Source organism: Typopeltis vanoorti, chromosome 22, assembly GCF_054136105.1.
Source record: "Typopeltis vanoorti isolate ZY-2024b chromosome 22, IOZ_Tvanoo_1.0, whole genome shotgun sequence".
Lineage (NCBI taxonomy): Eukaryota > Metazoa > Arthropoda > Arachnida > Uropygi > Thelyphonidae > Typopeltis > Typopeltis vanoorti.
The window spans coordinates 60,974,478-60,983,027 of record NC_143570.1 but is presented as its reverse complement, the minus strand read 5'-3'; the positions used below and the strand labels follow the sequence as shown (position 1 = coordinate 60,983,027).

The following is an 8,550-nucleotide window of genomic DNA, read 5'->3' as shown; positions in this document are numbered from 1 at the left end:
TAGATGAACCCTCCAACCAACAACAGAACGACACCTTCATCACTCCTAGTGGAAATGGGGCAAATCGGAAGTAGATTCGGAAGGATACTAACTCTCCACCTCCACCAGAGGAAACAGCACCTGAGTCACTTGGAACAGATCTCCTACCGCAGGAAAAAAAAGTGCTCTCCTACTTCATTGCATGCGAATGTTATTTCGCTGTACAGATGTATATATGATTTATCTTGTAGAATATATAGATTGTTAAATATATAATAAGTGTGATATATAATTATATATATGGTATGTAAATAGAATTAACTGTATATTTAAAAAAAAATTATACCTTAAATTATACCTAATTATACCTTAATTGATGTAATAGAGAAAATAATGTGTATGTAACTAACAGATGAGATTCCCTGTTTATAAGTAAAGGAAGTTAAGGCATTTTAAGAGAACAGTAATGTAACAACTACATTATAACATGATGATATAATATAAAATGAAACTTCGATTGAAATAATGGTATAACAAATGTATATATTGTATATAGAATTCACTATGATGTAAATAATTGCAAAAGTTTATAATAAAGCTGTTTAAAAAAAAAAAAAAAAAAAAAAAAGTGTTGCGCAGTGGAAGCGTGCTGGGCCCATAACCCAGAGGTCCATGGATCAAAACCACGCTCTGCTAAGATTTTTTTTTTTTTTGTAAACCATTTTATCCGTTGATTTTTAGGTATTTATTCTTAAACAAACATAAATAAAAATGTATTTCAGAAAAAATATAATTAAATGAAGTCATAAAAAAAAAAAAAGTTAGCCTAGTGGCCTTGTGCTTCGTAACCATTTACCTGGGGAAGGGGGGGGGGGTCCTAAGTTCGATTCCCGTCGACAACGTGAGGAGTTTAAAGATCTGCCATAGTCGTCACGTTAGCCGGTCTTGGGCGTGGGCAGAATGGTTTTTTCCGTTATTTGTTTTTTTTTATTCCACAAGCAGGCAAACCGGACCCGTGAACACAGGCTACAGTCATAGAAATACTGCAAGGAAGGCAACGGGAAACCACCTTGCGTCATTATCTCCCTAGTAATCAGCTGCAACCCTCTCAAAGAGAGGAAGCCACAGGATCGGATAATAAATTGGGGTAGTATAATAAATTACAAGTTTTAAATTTAATATCGTTTCACTTTCATATGATATTATGCGTCCATGGTAATTAAACATATTTAACTGTTCCATTATTTTATTATTAATGACTATTTTACTTCTAAACCAGAATTTTGCCCACAAAATGCTATTTTGTTTCCATTCTCAACTTACATTTTCATTGCATATTAATTAATGTGAAACAGGAATATCTGATCGGAATTTGATCTCAAAATGCTATTTTATAAATTCATATTTTCTTATATATCATTGCAATGTGGAGTATCAATTATAATTTATACTCTATAAATTATTTTCTGTATGGGATATTACACTCTAATAATCTACAAGCAGTATTTATTTATTTATTTTTATTATATGAGAGTTGCATGACTTGATTATTTTCTTATTCTACTGTATTAATATTTCACACACACACACAAAGCTAATATTGACTACAAGTAATAGTTAACATATTTTGACTGTATATGCTTAATTTTTGATATTACATGATATTATTCAAAACAGTTCATTATGCAAACATGATTAGGAGAAGTGGAAGATATTTTATCATAAATATTTTTCTATTTATGATAAAATTATTTGAAAAAAGGCTGTTCAAAATTTTCCACACCTGTATTACAGGAAGTCTCAATTAAAACTTTTATCCATCATGTCCCTTTATTGACACTTTTTGAAATGTTACGTAGTGAAATTTTCATTGGCAGTTGGAGTGACGTCATGAATTTGCTATTGCGCCGTAAGCGTAAACCGGTGTTCAATAGCTGTATGGCTAGTTCGCTGATGAGTGGTGCTTGGGAAGTTTCATAATGTTTTTGTATGTTGTGTGAGCTTTAGAAAAGTTAGGAATAGTTTTTCTAAGTGTGTAGGAGTAGTACATTCCAGGAAATTCTTTGTCCAAGCTGGTAAGTTTTTAGATATTGCAAATAGTTTTCAGGCGCATTTTGGATGATGGTGTATAGGTTAGCTCTCTTGATTCATGTGAAACAGTTGTCGCCGCATTCACGCTTTTATGTTATACAAGGAATAATTTTGCTGACTTGACAACAGCATACTGACTTATATGTAAGTCTCTTATACATCAATACATAATTTGTTGTGTGCGTTTGCAATATAAAATTAATAGCACTGTGCGTCTGGTTGCTCAAAACGATCTCGTCTTCCTACCTATATGATTATAGGAAGCGTAACGGTTAAGTCGTCTTTTATGAATGTATTGGTGATAATTTTCTCAATATTATGACAACATCAGAACATTTTTTAACATATTGTAATAAATATGCAATTGGTATAAAATTTGTTATCAAATATAAAGTGACAACTTTCACGAGCGTCGTGTTTATCTGTTCATGTCTGTTGCTGACGTTTCCTGTGAACAACCGAAGCCACGTTAAGGTAACTAGGACGCAGGGTGCGGCGACGTCAGTTGTCCGAGTACTTCAAGGTACAACGTTACTTTAGGCTTAACATCACGCAACACGTCTAACGACTGCAGCTGAGTCCTATCCTATGGAATAGACTATCTTGGACAAAGATGGCGCCTCTCGGGCGGGGCACTTATATCTTAAGAGTATTATAAAAAAAATGTGTAAAAATCAGAAATAATATAAATTAAATTACATGTCTTATAGTATGTTTGTTTATTTTTTACAGATTCCCATATACAGGTATATGAAACGTTGATATTTGCAGTTTCAGTAAAACTTCTTGTTTATTGACAGGTTGCAGGTAGCTTAGTAATAAATAGCTCGTGTTCTCTATCTCAAGATTTGTAAACTCAGGAAGTTCAAGTTATCAGCGATATATACTAAACATTTTCATTAATTACAGAGGATTAGTTCATTGCTGTAGTGGTAACGTTCGTGCTCTCATAAATTACATATACAACAGTTGAACAGTAGTTTTGATATTTGCTAATATACGTTTTGTAAATTAGAACGCAATCACCGACATACTTTTCTAAGCACACTCGTCTGTATAAAAATGAACAAAACACGTGAAAGGTGTCACGTCAAAACGAGCTTTCCTTTCGTATTTATTCAGAAAAAACAAAATAAAATAAATACTATTTCTGCTTAAAGAGAATTCACAGAAAATATACCGAGTCAAGTAACCCGATTAATGTAAACCATTTAGCAACATTACTATAATTCCTAAGCAAAATACTAACAATATATGTGGCTTTTCGTTACAAGTAAAAGTCACTTGTACATTATTGAAAAAAATCGTGTTTTCATTTCGGAATGCCAGCTTTAATGTATCACTTTCGAATTATTAACAATTTCCCCAACAGTATGGAAAGTGTTAAATAATTTACCATTTTTGAGTAATGGAGCAAAATAATCTTGGCTATATATCATCAGTATAATATATAGCCAAGACAAAGATGTAGCACAATTTTTTGTGTTTTTAAAAATTGCCTCCTGGAATATTTTTTTTTTTTCATATTAAACTATGAAAGATGAATAAACTAGATAATGCAGAAATTAAGTTTTTTTTTTAAAGATTGGAGTCCTAGCCAAAATTCAGTTATTACTATTTTTTTTTTTTTTTTTTTGAATGGACTAAATATAGGCTTATTTTTATGCTGTAGGATAGCATTGATTGTCACAAATTATGGCCAAAGGTTATACGAAGTCAGTGTATTGTGTCTGAGTTTTTAGGAGGAAATGTCCTATTATTCTGTATGAGATCAGCTAACTCGCCTTTGCTTGAAAATCCCTTATTAAGATACTTTGCTTCCTAGATAGGTTTCTAACCAAAGGGTATCCATCATTACTGACTGAGCTTTTTTTGCTGTAAGATGTATATCATTCTAAAATTTTGTAGAAATAGGTAAGTTAATATATTACGATGGTCTCATCTGAATGTGAGGTGAGATGGAAGGGCAGAAATTATGCTTAGTAGCCATGGTGAAGGACCAGAAGGTACAGCTGCCATTTGAGAAGGATGCACATGCTCTGTATTTGACTCTTTCATAATCAGATTTGAATTTTTTTAAAGTTGCTTCAAGGGCATTGTAAGTTGTGTGTAATGCTGGAGTTTCTCTTAAGTAATTTATGGTATATTGATTTCTGCTTAAAATAATTACTATGTTTGATTTCCTGGAATTCATTGTGGAGATCTAGTTCATCTCCTTTATGCTCATTGTTTATTTGAAAAAAAAAAAGTTTAGGTCAACAATTCTGTGATGAGAATTTTTTCATGTAAGATTGAGTCAATAAAATTAGTTTAATCCTTTATCCAAGTGTGAGCAAACAAAGTTTACGCCTGAAAGCATCTTCAGGACTGGGGTAAGGTGGTACAACGCCAGGGCAACTCATTACAAAGGTGGAGCAAGCTACCAACACTCCTGTCTCAGTATCTCCTATAATGCAAAACACATCTCCTTGCAGATATGTCTAATGTTATGCATTAAGGGAAGGGCCACTACCCAGACTAGTTTTGACCTTTATTGAGGTCTCTTCAGTGGGAGCCAGGCCTAAGTTGAGATACCAGGCAGAAGCATTCGCAGGTCATCTCTACCTATAGGAGTTGCCAAATGGTGTGCCACCCTTTTTTTTTTTTTTTTTTAATAAATTACTCTGGATTTAGAGAAAGATGTTGAAAGTTTATTTTTCACTTGGTTAGAGTATAATAAATTTAGTTTAATCCTTTATCCAAGTGTGAGCAAACAAAGTTTGCGCCTGAAAGTATCTTCAGGACTGGGGTAAGGTGGTACAACACCTGTGCAACTCTTTTTTTTTTCGTTGCAAGGGTGGAACAAGATACCAACACTCCTGTCTCAGCATCTCCTATAATGCAAAACATCTCCTTGCAGATATGTTCTACCTATAGGAGTTGCCAAATGGTGTGTCACCCTTTTTTTTATTTTTTTCCATATATTTTCAACATATCCGCAAGGAGATGTGTTTTGCATTATAGGAGATACTGAGACAGGAGTGTTGGTATCTTGCTCCACCTTTGCAACGAGTTGCCCTGGTGTTGTACCACCTTACCCCAGTCCTGAAGATACTTTCAGGCGCAAACTTTGTTTGCTCACACTTGGATAAAGGATTAAACTAAATTCATTATACTCTAACCAAGTGAAAAATAAACTTTCAACATCAATAAGATTGAGTCAGCATGTCTAGTGACATAGTTTATCTCCTGCAAACTTTTCTTTTCACAGTGATGACCAGAGATAGTAGTGGCAGAGACAATGCCATTGATTCTGAACATTGGATCCAGTGGAAAAATACTTCTTGAATACACTGATGCATATTTAAATTCAAGGGATAGTTTGCAGAATCTTTTTGGTTCAACAGTATTCTTCCTAATTAAATATATCTGTCAGAAATCTTGGATATGTTATGACAGTTGAGATGATCTTGTCCTTGTCATGCTCTTAGTGGGTGTTGCCATTTGGATATTCGTCTATTGTTTGCCTTTCATATACATTTCTGTTGTGCCTGTGAAGATGCTTTGGTGTACCCAAGGTGAAATATTAATGTAAATTTAACTAATTATAACCCAGGTACTTTTTTTTAGGTAGCATGGATGGATAATCGGCATCTAAATATCCATACCACATAACTTTCACGCTTGAAATCACATATGTAATAATTTGATAAGAAAGATGTTTTGACAATACTTTAATTATTTGTCATATGCAGGAGCAAAAATATATATATAAAGTTGAGAGAGAAAAAATGGTTTATTTACACAATTGGTCATGTTGATAGCAGTTTACACGCCCAGCTATCTGACTGTTGATGCTGAGAGTACTGTGCTGTTTTGTATCATTTTCATTTTGTTAAATTCTAGTCAGTACTGTTTGGTGAAGCTGTAGTCTTAATTTTTTAATAGATGAGTAGGCAGTTGACTCAGATGGAGCTTAAATTTCAACTGTCATTATGGTTAAGTAATCCATGATTCCATTTAATAAGAACAGCTTCTAGGAAGAGGCATTCATTTCTCAAATTTCTTTTCAAGGTGATGGTACAAAACTTTTCAGTAGCATTGGCTGAAAGACTGCAGTTTTTTCCATCTGCAGCATTTCTTTTTTATTCATTTCATAGAATATTCCATAGTAAATGGGGTCTCCATGATGCTTATTCTCCATGGATGAAGAATGTAGCCGAGGATTGAACTTGACATATTTGTATGTCTTGAACCTTTTCAAGGCATACTTGACATCCTTTTCCATATGTGGGCAACCAGAGCCTTATAATCTCTTTATTGTACATATCAGTGACCTTACATCATTGCCATAATCTGTTGTGAGGACAGCACAATTTTAGCAGTGTCACCTAAATTTTAGATGCTTATCCACTATTGTCCCCAGATCTTCCTTATCTTCCACCTCTAAGATATTCCCGTCAGTTGTATACTATATATCTCATCTCTGCTTTCCAATTGCACCTTGATCACTGATCATAAAAATCAAAAATTTGTATAGAAAATTACCATCACCAGTAAAAACAAATTTCATCAATCAGCTAACCATTCATAGCATGTACTGTTATTTAGGTTTATTCAGATATTGTGCCTCTGGCTCATGGTGCTTGCTATGAACAGTTGGCTAATTGTTGTAGATTCAGCCTTGTTTTGAATTTGCATAACTGTTATTGCTGAAAATGGATTATTATTTTCCGTTTGATTTTTATGATCAAGGAACATTGTTTATTTTTCTTGTGTTTACTTCTTACTCTGAGTGCCTATCAATGTGTGTAGATTCTGAGAAGCTATATATTTTCTGGTTCCTGAAGATGACAGGTAGATCTTTACTGTAGACCCTACAGAATTTAACATGCAAAGAAATGTTTGTTTATAGTGTCTGTTGTATATTTGCAGAAAGATTCATTACCTTTTTTGTTTTTCAGAATTTCACACCCATAGTGGAATTTGAGAAAACATTTTATGCAGAATGTCCTTGATCATGTATGTACTGACATACCTGCAAAAGTTTCTAGTTAGAAATTTTGTGAATATGGGGCTTGTTCTTAATGATTAGAGCTATTGGTATTTGAAAAACAGCACACAAAGGAAAGCTGTACATATTCATAGCCAAGCTAGCCCACTAGCAGCAACTTGCATTTAATAAATCTTGTGGTCAGGCATATTGTATTAAATTATTACATCATTCAGTATAATTGTGAATCTGTTGCCCTTTTTATATTTTTCCATGAAGAATATGTACACGTACATTTTATGTACAGATTTTGTAATAACAGCATGAATGCTGCCATTGAAGAATACTGACAGTGATTTCTGTGAATCCCAGATATGCTCAGCATTGTTAGCTGACAGATGTGAGAGCAGCAGGCTTATTCCAAATGTGTTAAATACAGAATGCCCAGTATGACAGCATGAATGCTGAGGAAAATATTCAAATAGTGCAGTGCATTTCACATAATACTCAAAAGAATTTTTCTCTTGAATGCTTCTCATAATACACATTTGCTGTGTAATGTTTGCAAGAGATGTCTGTCTTTACTGATTATAATGGGATTGGATAACAGACTTCTGAGTTGGATCAGTGACTGGCTGTCATGTATCAGAAAGTTGTATAAGGGAGTACAGTATCCCAAAAGAGGAAGGTCACTAGTGGTGCTGCAAGGGTCAGTTTTGGGACCATTGTTGTTCAATTTGTATGTTAATAATATTGGGATGAGTTTGACTAGTGATATGCAGATGATGCAAAACTGGGGAAAGCAATGCAGAGTCAAGTGTATGTTATGGCCTTACAAGAGGACTTGAATAGATTGCTTGAATGGACAGGTAAGTGGAACTGTCAGTTCAATGTTGCAAAGTGTAAGGTTTTGAGATTTGGTAAGCAACAATAGGATGTAAAGTATACACATGGTGGGGAAACTTTAAAGGAAGTAAAGGAGATGAGAGATCTGGGAGTGGTGGTGGACAAGGACCTGAAATTCAGGGGCCATATTGCACAAGTTGTGAAGACGTCACATCGGATAATGGCAACGATGCAGAGGACCCTGACATGCAGAAATAAAGAGATAAGATGATGCCATTATATAAGGCCTTGATCAGGCTCATATGGATTATTGTGCACAGATTTAGTTGTCGGGTTTTCATGGTGATGAGGATATGTTGGAAAGGGTCCAGAGAAGATTCACAAAGGTGGGCTTTGGAATGTGGAGTATGAGGACAGATTGAGAGAATGTAAATTACAGAGCTTCATAAATAGGAGGAGGGGGGAGGTGTAATCGAGACATAAGCTAGTCAGGAATTGACATGGAAGAGATTTTTCATAGAATGGGAGAGGGTGTGAGTAGAACAAGAGGCCATCACTAGAAACTGTCTAAGGAGGTTGTGAGCAGAGTGTAATGCATTGCTTGCACGTGTTGTTAATGTAGACACATTGAATCAGGTTAAGGCACAGTTAAATGAGCTTTG

General features: G+C 34.4%; 1 protein-coding gene across 1 annotated transcript in view; it reads left to right on the top strand.

Moving 5' to 3' along the window:
• The first annotated feature begins 1,924 nt into the window (after positions 1 to 1,924).
• Positions 1,925 to 8,550, top strand: part of LOC150094452 (neuroglian-like) — a 479,168-nt gene continuing 472,542 nt past the window's right edge. The window contains exon 1 of the mRNA XM_090412472.1: positions 1,925 to 2,054. The gene's annotated coding sequence lies outside the window, so the exon portion shown is untranslated. The remainder of the gene's footprint in view (positions 2,055 to 8,550) is intronic.